The sequence below is a fragment of the Rousettus aegyptiacus genome, unplaced genomic scaffold (genome assembly GCF_014176215.1).
Source record: "Rousettus aegyptiacus isolate mRouAeg1 unplaced genomic scaffold, mRouAeg1.p scaffold_m13_p_5, whole genome shotgun sequence".
Classification (NCBI taxonomy): domain Eukaryota; kingdom Metazoa; phylum Chordata; class Mammalia; order Chiroptera; family Pteropodidae; genus Rousettus; species Rousettus aegyptiacus.
This window is the reverse complement of record NW_023416308.1, coordinates 38,904,105-38,920,661: the sequence shown is the minus strand read 5'-3', so window position 1 is coordinate 38,920,661 and position 16,557 is coordinate 38,904,105.

Sequence of the window (16,557 nt, the reverse complement as noted above, 5' to 3'; positions counted from 1 at the left end):
AACAAGCTCATCCCCTGCTTCCTCATATCCCAGGTATCTTTCTCCTGTATCCTATGTTCATCATTCACTTGTACTCCTTTTCATATAACTTTATTAAATCCGGAAATAGTCCTAAAAAGTATGCTTCAATTTTTAAAAGATATATTTAATATTATAACAGAGTATAATGCCCTTTGTACCCTTTGGGGATTTACCATTTTTGCTCAATGGTTTATGGCTAAGGTATATGCATACTGTTGAATGCTGGGTAATTCATTGGTTTGGTTGCTGTATAGTAGTTCACTCTCCTGTTAATTTATGTTTGGATTAATTTGAAGTTTTTGCCCTTTTTGACTGTTATGAACATTCTTTACATGTCTCCAGCTGCATGTATACAGGAATAATGCTTGGGTATATCTTTGGAGTAGAATTGCTGGGTCATCTTCAAATTAGAAGATATGCAGAAATGTTTTCCTAAATAGTTACACTAATTATATTCCCACCAGCAGCACATAAAAGATCTCTTTGCCTTGTAGTTGCCTGTCGCTAAATAATTATTCTATATTCCAGACTATTCTATAAGCAACCTGAGGATAACTTGTGGTTACACAGAGAGTTAAAGAATATGGGCTCTACGTTTGACTTCTACTTTCTTCTTTATTAGCCATATGACCCTGACCAAATTCATTCACTCAATGATTATTCACTGGGTATCTACTATGTGCTGAAGGTAGGTGTCCTTCAGAAATTAATAAGATAAAATGTCTGTTTCCAAGGAACCTACATTCTAGTGTGGAGAGACAGGCAGCAAATGAGTAAATATAAGTTCTATACAATAATAGGTGCTATAAAGAAAGAAAAACAGGGTGATGTGCTAAAGAGTATCTGACAGTGGAGAGCTCCTGTAGCAAAAGTGGGTAAGGGAGGTCATCTGTATGGAGGTGACATCAGAGCTAAGATCTGAATGAGAAGAAGAAGGCAGCCAAATGAAAGCATGGAAGGAGAGAGTTTTTGTAGAGGGGACAGTAAATGCAAAAGTTCTAAGGTAGAAATACTCAAAGGAACCAAGAGAAGGCTAGTGAAGCCAAAGCACAATGAGTGAGGTTGAGAATTGAGACAGGTAGTGGGTGTGCCAGAGCCGGCTCAAGCAGTTGATGAGAGTTCATTGTTAAATTTTCAGGAATATCTGGAGCCAGTTGTTATATCATTAGTAGTTGGAAATCAACCACCAATGGGAATATTTACACCATGAGAATTGGCAAATGCTTTCTCAGGGCTTTCCCCCTGGAACTGTGAGGTTTACGTGCATATTTGGTATGGAGGAGAGAATAAGGGGAGGGACACGCACTGAACAGATAAAATTTAAAAAATAAGACAGTTAGTTAAACTCTCTGGATCTAACCTTAAAAGGTTACTATCAGAATAGAATATCTTGGTACACATAAAGAATGAATGCTCTATGACTAAAGAGTACTTGCCTGCACCAGCCAATATTCATACTTCTTCCCCAGTTCCCCTACCCTCCAACAATCTATTTTTGATGGTCCTTTGGAGGAAAAAGAACAAACATATGTTGAGTGGTCACTATAAGTTAGGCCTAGTACATATTATTTCATACCATCAGCAAGACTGTCAGGCAGATATCTATATGTACAATTTACTGATAAACCTACTTAAGTTCAGAGAAGTATGTAACTTGCCCCAAGTCACACAGCTGCTAAGTGCTGGAAGTGTTACTGAAAAGTAAGACATCTAAATCTACCTTCAGAACACATTACAATTAACCTTAATTGATTAACATCAATTAAAATATTTAATAAGCAACTCATTTCAGTGAATAAAAATATTTGAATTTCTTATTAAATGAACCACATGACTGCTTGAACCCACAGGTGACAAATATTTGAAGATATATGAATGAAAGAGGTTGCATCAAATATAGATTTGAAGTAACATTTGAAGTACCACTTACTAAACTCATCAGATCATTAGGTGACTTACAAGTAAAAGAAACAAAATTCTCTCTTTCTCCTGCTTCCCTTCTACACTAATGGGATACCTGGTATATCTGGGCATTGAGCTTAAAGACAAGGATGGCTTCAAGGAATACAAAGTCTAGAGAGAATGACAGGAGTGATCAGACAATGACAACACAGGATGACTGAGAGACACAGAACTTTGCCTAAGTTGCTGAAGGGGCAAAGTGGTGGTGGTGTTGGGGCGGGGTGGGGAGAATGGTTGGGAAAGTGTCCCCAGAGAAGGTGATGTTTCAGCTGTACATTGGAAGATGAATAGAAGTTAATTAGATGAGAAATGGGATCGTAGGAGTGAGATAAGGCTGGGTAAAAAGAACAGGGAAGAAAGAAAGGTTTTTCTAGGTAGAGAAAATATTATGTGCAGTGGCCAGACATAGGAAAGATCAGGTCACCTGAAGACCTGCTTGGCAAAAGTAGAGAGTTCGGGGGGAATGGAGGAAGTTCAGACACTGGAGCTGGGTTGGAGAACTTATGTTAGCGTAAAACCAGACTTCTTTATAGGCAATATTTCCCTAGCTGATGTCTGCCCAGTTTGGACACTCTGTTGAGAAATCCATCACTACCCAATAACTGGGTTAGCAATCTCAAACCACTTGGAATCCAAGGTGCTATGGACTGGATGTTTGTGTCCTTCTAAACTTATATGTTGAAATTCTAACCCCCGATGATATTAGGAGGTGGAAATTTTGGGAGATGATTAGATCATAAGAGTGGCACTCTCGTGAGTGGAATTTGTGCTCTTATAAAAGAGGCACCAAGAGCTCCCTCACCCATTCCACCATGTGATGACTCAAAGAGAAGTCTGCAAACAGAAGAGGGCCTGGTCCTCTCACCCGATTAAGCTGGTATCCTGATCTCAGACTTCATGGCTCCAGAACTGTGAGAAATAAATTTCTGTTGTTTATAGGCCATCTAATCTATGGTATTTTTTATAGTAACCCAAATAGACTAAGACAGGAACAAATTAGAGTTGTGTCTTAAAATACTAATCATTTCTCAAGGTTAAATTAATGTCCTGAAATTTCCAAGAAGTTTTCCCAGGACCCCAGTAGGACCCTAGCTACTTAGAACTCTCAGAGAACTTTTTAAATCTTAAAGTCTCGTGGATAACTTACAATATGCCGCCTTTTATATTTCCTTTATTTTTTTATCCTCTTTTAAGTGTAAGTGCTTATTTAAAAATTATAGAAGCAATACAGTAAGATGTTTTTTATCATATTATTAATGTAAAAATAAAAAAGGAAAAACAACCATTTTATTTATTTATTTGTATCTATTTTTAAATTAATGAATTATTATTTTTTGTGTGTGTAGTGGCATTGGTTAACAAAATCCAGTAAGTTTCAGCTGAACATTTTAACAATAAGTAATATATATATTTACATTGTGTGTTCATCTTCCATAGTTAGATTTCTTTCTTTCAACACATATTTGTTCCTTTTACCCTATGCCTCCTTCCACCCTCCTCCCCTGATCTCACCCTCTGGTAAACACTAGTTTATTGTCCATTCCATGAATCTCTGTTTGTTTGTCCTGTTTGTTTGATATTTTTAGGTTTATACCCCACATGTAAGTGATATCATGTGCTTTTCAACTGTTTCTGTCTGGCTTCTTTCATTTAGCATGATTATCTCAAGGTCCATTTATGTTGTTGCAAATGGCAGTATTTCATCTCTTCTTATGGCTAAGTAATATTCCATTGTATATATGTACCACAGCTTCTTTAGCCAATCATCCATTGTAGGACACTTTGGTTGCTTTCATGTCCTGTCCACTATAAGTAATGCTGCTATGAACATCAGTGTGCAAATATCTTTTTGGATATGGGTTTTCAAGTCTTTGGGGTAAATACCAAGTAAAGGGACTGCTGGATGATATGGTAAATCAATTCTTAGTTTTTTGAGGAACCTCCATACTATTTTCCATAGTAGCTGTACAAACTTTCAGTCCCACCAGCAGTGTATGTGAGTTCCTTTTTCTCCGCATCCTCTCCAATATTTGTTATTATTGTCCTGTTGATTATAGCAATTCTAACAGGTGTGAGATAGTAGCTCATTGTGTTTTTGATTTGCATTTCTCTAGTGATGTTGAGCATCTTTTCATATATTTGTTAGCCATTTGTATGTCTTGAGGGAAGTGTCTGTTCAGGTCCTATGCCCATTTTTTGATTGGATTGTTTGTGTTTTTGTTGTTACTGAGTCATATGAGTTCTGCATATATTTTGGATATTAAGCCCTTATGAGAGGTGCTGCTTGCAAACACATTTTCCCATTTGGTTGGTTGTCTCTTTACCTTGTTGATGGTTTCTTATGCTGAGCAGAAACTTTTTGGTTTGATGTAGTCCCATTTATTTATTTTTGCTTTTACTTCCTTTGCCTTTGAGATCAAATTCATAAAATCCTCTTTAAGTCCAAGGTCCTTGAGTTTCGTTCCTCTGTTTTCTTCTATGCACGTTATTGTTTCAGGTCTTATATTCAGATCCTTAATCCATTTTGAGTTAATTTTGATGTGTAGTGATAGACAACAGTCTAGTTTCACTGTTTCGCAGGTGACTTTCCAGTTTTCCCAGCACCATTTATTAAAGGGGTGTTCCTTTCTGCACTGTATTTTTTTTTTTTTTTGCTCAAAGATCATTTGCCCATATAAATATGGGTTTACTCCTGGACTCTCAATTCTGTTCCACTGGTCTGTGTGTCTGTTTTTCTGCCAATACCATGACATTTTGATTACTGTCGCTTTGTAGTATAATTTAAAGTCTGGCAGAGTGATGCCTTCGGCCTCTTTCTTTTTCCTCCAGGATGGCTTTGGCAATTTGGGGTCTTTTATGTTTCCATACAAATCTGATGATGTTTTGTTCTATTTCTTTAAAAGATGCCAATGGGATTTTTATGGAGATTGCATTAAATCTGTGTAATGTTTTAGGTAACATGGTCATTTTAACTATGTTGATTCTTTCAATCCAAGAACACGGAATATCTTTCAAGTTCTTTGTGTCTTCTTCGATTTCTTAACTAGGGTCTTGTAGTTTTCATTATATAGGTCCCTCACATGTTTCATTAAATTTATTCCTGGGTATTTTATTCTTTTTGTTGCAATTGCAAAAGGAATGATCTTTTCCACTTCTTTTTCTTACACTTCATTATTAGAATATAAAAATGCTAAGGATTTTGAACATTGATTTGTATTCAGAAACTTTACTGTATTTGCTGTTTGTTTCTAGTAGTGTTCTTATGGAGTCCTTAGGGTTTTCTATATAGAAAATCATGTCATCTGCAAATAGTGACAGTTTGACTTCTTCATTTCCTATCTGGATGCCTTTTATATCTTTCTCTTGAGTGATTGCACTTGCTAGGACCTCCAATGTTATATTGAATAACAGTGGCGAAAGTGGACAGCCTTTCCTTGTTCCTGATCTTAGAGGGAAGGTTTTTAGTTTTTCACCATTAAGTATAATGTCGGCTGAGGGTTTGTCATAGATGGCCTTTATTATGTTAAGGTACTTTCTTTCTATACCGATTTTGTGACGTGTTTTGATCATAAATGGGTGCTGTATCTTGTCAAAGGCTTTTTTGCATCTATCGATATGATCGCATGGTTCTTATGTTTTAGTTTGTTTATGTGGTGTATCGCATTAATCTATTTGCATATGTTGAACCATCCCTGTGCCTCTGGGATGAAGCCTACTTGATCATGGTGTATAATCTTTTCAATATGTTGCCGTATTTGGTTTGCTAGTATCTTATTTAGGATTTTTGCATCTGTGTCCATGAGAGATGTTGGTCTGTAATTTTCTTTTTTTGTGCATTATCTTTACCAGGTTTTGGTATCAGAGTAATAATGGCCTCATAAAATGAATTGGGCAGTATTGCCTCCTCTTTGATTCTTTGGAAGAGTTCGAGGAGAATAGGTATTAAACTTTTGAATGTTCGGTAGAATCCTTGTGGTCCTGGCTTTTACTTTTTGGTAGATTTTCGATGATTGTTTCAATTCCCATACTGCTGATTGGTCTATTTAGATTTTCTAGTTCTTCTTGATTCAGTCCAGGAAGGTTGTATTTGTCTAAGTACTGGTCCACTTCTCTGAGGTTATTAAAAATGGGTTATATACTTTTTCATATGACCCTTTTTATGACCCTTTGCATTTCTGCGATATCCGTTGTAACTTCCCCACTTTCATCCCTGATTTTGTTTATTCGTGTCCTTTCTCTTTTTTCTTTAGTGAGTCTAGCCAGGGGTTTGTCAGTTTTATTAACCTTCTCAAAGAACCAGCTCTTTATTGCATTTGTTTTTTCTATGTTTTTGTTTGTTTGCTTGCTTTCAGTTTCATTTATTTCTGCTCTAATTTTTATTAAATAGAGGTGATCTATGGTAACATCTTAGTGCATTTTCTTCCATTGTTTTTAGTAAAATTGATGATTAGTGCTCTGGCCTAGACAAATCAATTCTAAATTACCTGAGAGTGGGGATTATTCAGAATCACTTTATTTTTTTTATCACCCAAGTGTACCCCTTAAATAGCTGTCATTGATATAATCAAAGCCCAATGGATAATAACCTCTCAGCTAGTTGAGACCATTACATATACTCAAAGAGTGTACTAATGTAGATTTGCTTGAAAATTTGCGCTCTCAGTGAGTAGAGCTGTGCAAAAGCCATAAAAGATGACATAGCCTTGTCATCTTCAGAATCCAGGAAAGTCTTCACACATGTGTGGCTCTCTACAGTGGAGACCATCAGTGTTGACCAATATCCCATGTGGATGTTGGTTCCATCTCTGAGGGAAGGTTGCCCAGAATACCACCTGAAAAATAAAAGCAAAATTAATAAGCAAGAAATAGATCATTTTCTTTTTCTCACCTTTCCCTCCTTCTTCTGAAAATCCCCTGGGCATAATAGATGTTTGATCTCTGGAGAAATCTGATTGTTATTAGTTTCCTATGACAACACTAACAAATTGCACAAATCATGTGGCTAAAAATCAGCAGAAATTTATTTCCTCACTGGAGCCCAGAAGTCCTAAATCAGTGTCATTGCCTGAGATCAAGGCAACACCAGGCCTGTGCTCCCTTGAGAGGTTTTAGCGGAGACTCTACATCTTGCCTCTTCCAGCTCCTGGTAGCTGCTGTCATTCTTTGTCTTGTGGTCACATCACTATAATCTTTAAGGCAGCATCTTCAAATTTCTCTCTGCTCTGTTTTAGCATCACCTTCATTGTGTGTGTCTGTCTGAAATTTCTTTTTCTTTTTTTCCCCTCTCTCCCTTATAAGTACTTTTGTGATCACATTTAAGGCACACCCAGAAAATACAAGATTATCTTTTCATCTCAAAATCCTTAATTTTATTACATCCGCAAAAATCCTATTTTTAGAACCTGATATCTTTGGGTGGCCATTGTTTACCCTAATACACTAGTATTCCTTAGAGCAGTTAATTTTGAAGCTGGATGGACTTCAAAGTTCAAGAGAAGCCTTTTCAACCTCATGGTTTGGGTTAAAGGGAGGAGACAGATTATGGGGAGAAACAGGAAATGAGTAAGTACATTGTACTTTCCCAATCCTTTTGGAAAAGGCCACTCTCCTTAATTTATGCTGTTCCCTCTACCTGGAACTCTTCCTTCCCCTGACCTCTTCTAAGGGAACTTGTCTGACCACACCTTTCCTCCTTGCCCATACTGCATGGATAAAATCTATAACTCCTTTGCCTCTGTGACCCCTTTATCATAGCACTAAACATAGTGAAAGGCATTTTATATACTTAATACTTAACCTCCAAAAAAGAATGTGAGCTCTATAATGCTCCATGTGCTTTACTAATAGCTTTTCCCCTCAGAAGGTGCTCAAGAAATATCAATCGAACAGACTTGAATTGCATTCCAACTGAAATGAGAGGTGCTCTGATAGCATATGTGCAATTACATTTCCTCACTTCCCTAATTTTGAAGCCGAGGCTGAGACTCTCCCACTCCACTAGCTGATCTGGCTCAGAGCCATATCCTCCCCCTCCCTCAGTTTCCTTGGTGATTACACAGACTTTATTCCTAGTTCATATCTCTCATGCTTAGAGTGCTGTGAGTAACCCCAAAGTCAGTCTCCTTAAAGCTGACCATGTTAAAATGTCTAAGGGGCTCCATACCAGAACGGGATCATCTGTGACTGTAAGCTGGTAGAAGCCAGAGAGGAAAATTGGCGCTCTTTGAATGGGCTTGCCTGAATCAGGAAGAGAGGTGATATTTAACCAAATCTCCAATATTCATTGGGAGGAGTGGTTTGGTAAACATGAGTTTCTAAATGACAAGTGACTGTGTCCTTTCAGGCCCTGAGTTTTACATTAGTCATTGCCCTCCCACCAGGCTAAATATGGATGCTCCTGGTACTGAGATTCCAGTATGACCATGGATAGAGCCTACAGACCACTCCTTAAAGTTTCCTCATGTCTTGTTCTCTGCTCATTAGTTAGAAGCTCCTGTAAAGGAAAGCCAAGAGAGTAGAAATGCAAGTCCAAAATTAGACCCTTAGTTAGAGATTTTAATTAAAGAACTAAGGACTAAGATTGCTCTTAAACTTCAATTATATGTGCTGCTGCTGCCTACCTAAAATGTTATACTCTTGTTCTATTTAGTGATAGTGTTTAGACAGCTCTTTACATTTTTAAAGCAGTTTCAGGCATAATAACTTGTTTAATTATTATCCTTCTAAAAAAAAAACCTAAAACAATATGAGGAAGTTACACTAAATATATTTTTTTCTTAGCAAAAACAAACAAAAAAAAGGCTAAGGCTCTGAAGAATTATGTGATATACCCATGATAATACAGAGATGTAGGAGAGCAAACCAGTGTTTAAATCCAGGCTTTTCAAATTAAAGCCATTCTAGTAATGTTCTTTCTTGGGCAGGATCCCAAAGTGTCTTATAACTTGGTGCTCTTATGAAGGTAGGGCAAGTTCATTAAAGTAGTGTTGAAGAATCTTTTGCATAAGGCCAAGTGAAGGCTTGGATCACCCCTCAGCTTCCGAACATCATCCAAAATAGAGATTCTCTCAGGAGGAAGGTATAACAGTCCTCTGTAGTCATGCTGTATTGCTGATCATCCTCATAAGGTCTCAGTAAACCTAGGATTAGGTAGCAGAGGCTTAGAAATGTATCAATTTAAAATTGCACTTTAAAATTGTAGTAGATTTTAAATTTTTATATTGATTTCTAAGCACCATTTTCTCCTAAAAAGATCAGGGCTTCACGTAGGGATGCTGATCCTAGGTCAGAAGCAGGAAAAGCACATCTTGCATCATCTTGTGCCACAAAGTAGGAAATTGTCCCAAGATTACTGAGATTATTTGAAAAGGATATAGGAGTCAGGTTGAAAGAGCTCTCACAGCCAAAGCAAATTTGAATAAACCTCTCTCCCACCACCAAATGATGAAAGTATCACCCCACAAATTATTTATTAATTAAAGAGGGGAAAACATGTCATTACAATAGAGAAATCTAGTGGTTTCTCCCCTAACCAAGAGTTCAGTTGTGCTTTTGGCATTGTTAATCGTGAGGTGGCCTGATTTGTGATTCTTGAGAGGAGATACAGTGGACGGTACATGTTATGGCTTATGTGGAGTTCTTGTCGTAAATGTTATCTGAGTGAAATTTCGAGAAAACAGTCATTCATCCAGAAGGTGAGATGTTCTACAGGACATGTAGCCTACACTCGTTAGAGAACCAGTACCATGAACATCAGAATAAATGATGGAGTGTTTATAATGCATAGAACTTGATTGGGTCCTGGATTTTTTAAAAAATCCACCATAAAAAACCATTTTGGGCCAATTTGAGAGATTTGACTATGGACTTATAGGGAAGGGGAAAAAATTCTCCTTTCCCACCTCATACACATGAGAGTCAGAAACCCCACATATATGAGAGGTTCAGAGAAAGAAGGGCATGTAAGACATTTTGAGCTAGGGATGAAGTAATGCACCTTGGGGCTTCAGAGTGTCATTGCAAGGAGATCACATATTCGGTAATTAGTAGTTTGCTCTGCCATTTAGTTAGGTAAAAAAAAAAATAATTTCTGATAATCTCTTATTATGGGCACGCCTCCTCATTCAAATTCCTCTAGATAGTTAAGGGCAGGGGCAGAGTTTGCCTTTTAACTCAAAATAATTCACATGCCACTGAGGAACACCTTGGGGTGGCTTATTCTAAACCCCAAAAGACTCAATGTTGGATGCCATTATTATAATGTTGATTTTCTTAGATATAATAATGATGTTGTGATTAGGTAAGAATGTTCTTGTCCTTGGGAGGTGGAAGCTTAAAATTTTAATGGTGAAATGTCATGATATGAGAAGCCTTCTTTTGGATGGTTTAGCTAAAGGACAATATGTATATAAATATATACAGTATGAAGTAAGGTGGGTATGAAAAAAAACTTGTCAGTTAATGAATTTAGGTGAAGAGATATATTGACATTTGTTGTATTATTCTTTCAATTTTCCTGTGGGTTTTAAAATATTCAGATTAAAAAAAATAAGAAACTGCACTTCAGCCTTTCATATTACGAAGGACTTTGAGTTTCTCTCAGTAGTATTGAAGCATTTGCAGGAAAGATGGCAAACTTGAACAGGGGATGGTCTATGATCTTAGAACAGAGCTAGCTCAGCCAGAGACGAAATTAGAGATGCAGGTCTTTATTCCCACAAAGAGTCCCTAGCATAGGATGCAATAGCCCCAAGGCCCCAGAGCCATTATGGCTGCTTGGCTTCTTGTTCATGGGCTTTTCCTCTTTCACACCACCACACAGGCTTCATAAATCCACAGGTCTATCTAGTAATGACTAGTTAAGAGTATCAACGTGGTTGGCCTTTGAAATCTAAGTAAAGTGGTTCTTCAAGATGCTCACAGTCAAAGCAAATTTTTCTGTAAATAAGTGCTATTCCCTGAAATGTGGTTGTCTCACTCCCACGTTAGCCTTCTAACACAACCACCCTACTCTCTTTCATTAAAGCTAATGTTTTTGAACCTTTCTCAAGAGAAAAGCATGCCCTGGATATTTGTAGTTTTATTTTTGGTCTCCTTTGTTTTTAAGAATATCACCATCCTTCACCTTCTATGACTAACACACAATGTCTCTCAGAGCCAGTTCACTTCCCCCTTTATAAAATGGCTACTGGTGAAGTTGTCAGCAAGTGCTTTTCTGAGCATATTTGGGAAAAGTTCTAAGAATCTGAGTGGTACTTGATCGGATAAACAAATGGCAACTCTGTAAAGTGGTGCTGCTGTTGTGACTTGCTTCTTCTGCTGATCTATTTTGAAAGTAATCATTCATTCACTTGCTCAGGATGAGTAACAATCCATGAAGAATGAATAAAAAAGTGTTGATTTCATTTCCTGTGAGTCTTCTAAATAGAGGTCTGACTGATAGAGAGAAGCATTCCAAAAATGTTTTGAGCCAATAGAGCATAGATAGGCAAAGTGGGTAGCTTCTCCACATGAACTGCTGTGCTGGGGGCGGCATTTGTTTAGATGTTTGCATTCCAGTATGCTTACTTGCAATATTGATGTTATTTTTCAATTTATAATCACATCTTAGATATAAACTCGAAAAGCATTATGAACAAGAAATAATAGGAGACTAAAATTTATTCATCACTGATTGTACACCAGGTAGTTTACATAAATTGTTTTATTTAATTGTTAGAATGTCACTGTAAAGAAGGTTTTCTTTTTCTTCATTTAATAGATGAGAAAAGCAAGACTTTGGGAGCTAAGAGACTTATTCCAAACACACTATTAGAAGTATCGAAAGGTGAAATCCATTCTTTGTCTTCTATCTCCAGTAATTTATAGTCAGCTCTCAAATTTACTTGACAGGTGATAGCCAACAAGCTTTAAATCGTTAATTTTCTTTCAACCTCAAATATATATCTGAACCATCTTCCCTTTATGACCAGTCAGTGTATGCTCTGGGTGAAGTGATCTTCAGTATAATCTGTAGAGAAGAATAACATGTTTTTTCAAGCCAGATATTAATGACACCCATACTGTTGCTAGTTTCCATTCATCTAAAAAAACATACTTGAATCATTCCGTTATTATATAATCATTTACATAATTGATTTCAGTAATTTTCAATCCTCCTGAAGTTGGTAGATACTGGGATGACACCAATTTTCTTAAGAGATGTTGTAGAAGTTATACATTAATTCTGAGAACAAAAAATAGCAACTATAACAAACACCCTTATCCCAAAATATAATCATATAGCACTTTTAGGAGACATTAGCACAGGATTTAAAAGTGTGACCATTGTGATCAAGTATCTGAATTCTTCTACTTAAAATAACTCTGCTACTATTGTTTGAACTTTAAACTCTATATACTTCAGTTTTTCGTGGATGAAACAGATACAAAAGGTATCATTAACTATATAAGGCTAATGTGATTATTTTACTAAAGAATGGAGGTCAAATTCAGACAGCCTGGCACATGGAATAGTTAAGAGACTTAAAAACAGTAGCAAATGAGATGGTGTCAAACAGCAGTAGTGATAAATGAGGTGAAGAAGAAAAAACCAGGCGAATGGGAAAGAGAATGAAAGGGAAGAGGGCACTTTAGCTGGGTGGACAGGGAAGGCCAGCATTGTGGCAGTCATCTTGAAGCTCAGACCTGAATATGTAGCAGGAGGTAAACATGCCAGAAGGGGTTGACAATGGCGCTGAGCTTAGATTGAGAAGACCTGAGTTCAAGTTCCCATTTTGCTATTTCTGACCTTGTTCACTGTAGGCAATTCTGCATCTAATATTCCTGGTCTGCAAATGAAAAATAATTAAATAAATAAAAAGCTACTCGAAGGGATGTGAAGATTAAAATAAGGAAGCATATAAATGTATATTGCAGACCGCAAAATCTGACAAAAGATGAGTTAGCACATCAGTTTGCTTACAAGCTTTTATATACATTTATTCATTCACTCATTTTTACATTCTTTTATTTCTCATTCATTCTGTACATTTAATATAGTCCTACTAAGAGCCTGGAACTGGATAGGCATTGAGATAGTTCTTGTCTCTGTGGTACTTTACAGTATTGTATTAATTGTCCCACAATAGTAATGAGAAGTTCTCAGTATTGTGACCATTAAACAGATGAGGAAATTGGGAATCATCTTCAGCGACATGCCCAAAATGACAATGCTCACATTTGAGGCAACTGCCTGTATCCAGTGCCAGGACTTCCGTGAGGGCAAGGATGTCATTAACAAGGACTTGGACTGTGGATGTTCATTTAGTCATCTGTCATATTCTTATCCTCTTCTCATTTCTAATGTCCCTATAAACTCTTAGGGGGTGCTAAGCACACACTACAAAAATGAAGACAGGGTGGACACAGTCAGGCTGGCTTTCTTCCTCAAGAAGCATATGGTGGGAAACAAGCCTTGCTAGGTCCCTGGGGGAGATATGTGGCCACCTGTAAAAGAAATGACCATATTTTTTTAATCTAACATCAGCTCCCATGATCTGGCAATTAGATACAATATTTAGAATCATACCGTCCCTAAAGGCATAGGATCGACATAGGGTTTCCACAGAGATGAGCCATCCTTTATAATGGGCTTGGGTCTGGCTGACTTGCTGACTACCAGTAATATTGGGATTAGAAAGGGAGGGAGGACAGTAAAAGAGGAAACAAAACAGGTACAGGTAAAAATGGAGTCCAGGCCTATCCACCTCCAAATTTCCAAGTTTTCCTGCTCTTACTCATGAAACCTGGGGAGGATGAGTCTTTGTGTATTACTAATCTCCCTGGGGTAACAACTTCAAAATGAGAGCTGGAGATGATTTTGCAAGAATGATCTATAAGACATGATAATAAGTACATTTCTTGAAATGCCTGAGAACTTTAAATCTCTTGGGCCCAATAAAAAGGACAAAACCCAGTTCTAGAAGCCCCCTAATATTTGTCCCTCACTGTAGTCTAAAGGTTTGTAAAAGCCTTGCTGTATCCAGAAGGCAGGGTTGGAGGAGGAGTTTGGAAAGGAGTAGAATGAGAGAGGAGAGAAGGAGGGAGAGACAGAGGATTTGGCTCCTTTAACTGCTTCCTTCTGTTGTGGTGCCTTTGGCATTTCTAGGTCTGGCAGGATGTGAAGTGGGAAATGTTTTGTGGTCATAAGGACTGTGGCTGGTGGGGAATGGAGTGAAATGGTAGGTACTCTAGAGAGAGATAGCAGAAGACAGGAGGAAGGAGGGAGGGAAAGAGGTGAAGAGATGGAGGGGTAAATAAGGGTATTTTCCCCTCTCATCAGCCTGCTTATTCACTCTCTCATTTGCAAGCCCGTGGGTTTCAGGTCAGTACTTAAGATCTGGTGTCCTGCTACAATCATTGGGTTTAGTCACTGGATTTAACGTCTGCTTTCATGTAGAGAGAACTTGGACAAGTCACTTAACCAATGGACTTCAGACTCTTCACTTATACATGGATATCATACTACTTACAGCATAAAGTTATTGAAAATAAATGAAATGCCTTGTAAACTAAATCACACACATAAGCTATCCTTGGGGTTTTCTAGAAGTGAGTAGAAGGCATGGTGATAAAAGAGGCTCCAGAAGGGCAGCATTCTGTTGTAATATGCCCAGTAAGTCCACATCATCCCCATCCCCTCAGCTTGCCTGCATTTTCTAGCCACTTCCCACGTTATGGACATCCAGTTCCTCATTGAGACGTTCACCAATGCCAGCAGACTTGCAGTGCCACTCATGCTTCCACTCATCCCCAGAAGCTGTCCTCTTCCATCCTTTCCTCACCTCACTGTAAAGGCACTAGAAGGAAGGGATAGTGTCTACATTTGATCACTTTCTTCAAGTGGGGTGACATGAGGGAAAAGCAGGGTAGAAGGGATGGAAAGAGAGACACAGGAAGGAGGGTTGGTTTTCCTTTTACTTATCCTGACTGAGCCTCTGCTTTGCATACCCAATACATTCAGTGGTCATGAATTGCTGCAGGGCTCCTAGTCCCTCATTTTCCTCAGCTCCTCTCCTCTCAACAACGCTGCACTTAAGCTATAATGCAAATGGAGAGAAGAGAAAAAGGAAGAAATAATGGCAACTTTATGGGTATTTGAACACCATATTGCACTTTATAGTTGTCCCAGGTCTGATGATACCATGTGAGACCCCAGAAAGTCTGCTATTGTTACCTCATTTTACAGGTGGGATACTGAAGTTCAGTGATGTGCACAGATTTCTCCAAGGTCACACAGCTTGTAATCGCTGGACCTGGGACTCAATCCTAGGTTCTAACTCTAAACCTTGACATTTTCCCTTTCTTCTATGTCTGTCTCAGGATAGAACTAGTGAATGTGTGCAGAAGGGAAGGGGATAATTCTCTGATGAAATCTGCACCTTAACAGAACTGTAATAAAAATTATTTACAGAATATTGAAAGCATTCCTATATAAACTACCCTCCACTAATGCTGCCCAACCCAAACATTGTCTTTAGTTTCTCCAGAGAATTCAGAATCGCGCTGTTGGAAAAATCATAAACATTCATAAGCAGTGTTTTGGGCACTTAAAAAAGGTGCTTAAAAACTATTTGTGAAGTGAACGAAGGTGTCTGGCTTTCGTACTTGGCCCCATCCAGAGAGTGAGGTATGCAGAGGGCCATATCTCGAGTATGCTGGTACCTTCCCTTTCCACAGATGGACAGAATTGGAAAATGTTACCATGTGACTTAGTGTTCAACAGAACAAACATACATTCAACTATCCACAAATTAGTCCACTTAAAATCAGTTTTTTACATCTGTACTAAGACAATCAGAATATGACCCAAAGCCAAGCAAGATCCTAGAGTATTATCAACGTTAAAAGGGCTATGTATCGGTTAAATTAGGAATAAACTTGTAGATAATAGTGTATTAATTAATACAGGGTGGTCTTCTGAGATTATAAGAAAAAGGAAACCAAAATAGTAAAAATTAGCATTACCTGAGCTCTGTCTGGAGGACAGGACATCCTAATCTCTAGGACAAATAATTTGAAATCAAATCTCTCTTGCTTGGATCTCTGTCCTAGTCTGTTTGGGTGGCTTATAAACATAGACTAGGTGTCTTATAAACAACAGAAATTTATTTCTCACAGTTCTAGAGGCTGGAAAGTCCAAGTTTTCAGTGTCTTATGAGAGCCTATTTCTTGGTTCCCAGATGGTTCTTTTCTCACTGTGTCTTCATATGGCAGAAGGAGCAAGGGAGTTCTCTGAGGTCTTGCTTATTAGGACACTAATCTCATTTATGGAGGGACCATCTTTATGACTGAATCACTTCCCAAAGGCATCATCTTCAAATATTGTCACATTGGGGATTAGGTTTCAACACGTGAATTTGGGGGGAGCACATTCAGTCTATAGCAATCTCCAAAACTAACATTGAGATAACACTTAAGTTATTATCTGTTCCTTGAGAATAAAATCTTAGAAAGACCCTGTTTCTTTTCACTGGTTCTTTGTCAACTCAAATGTTACTTATGCCATGAAAACTTCCAAATTCAACTTCGCCC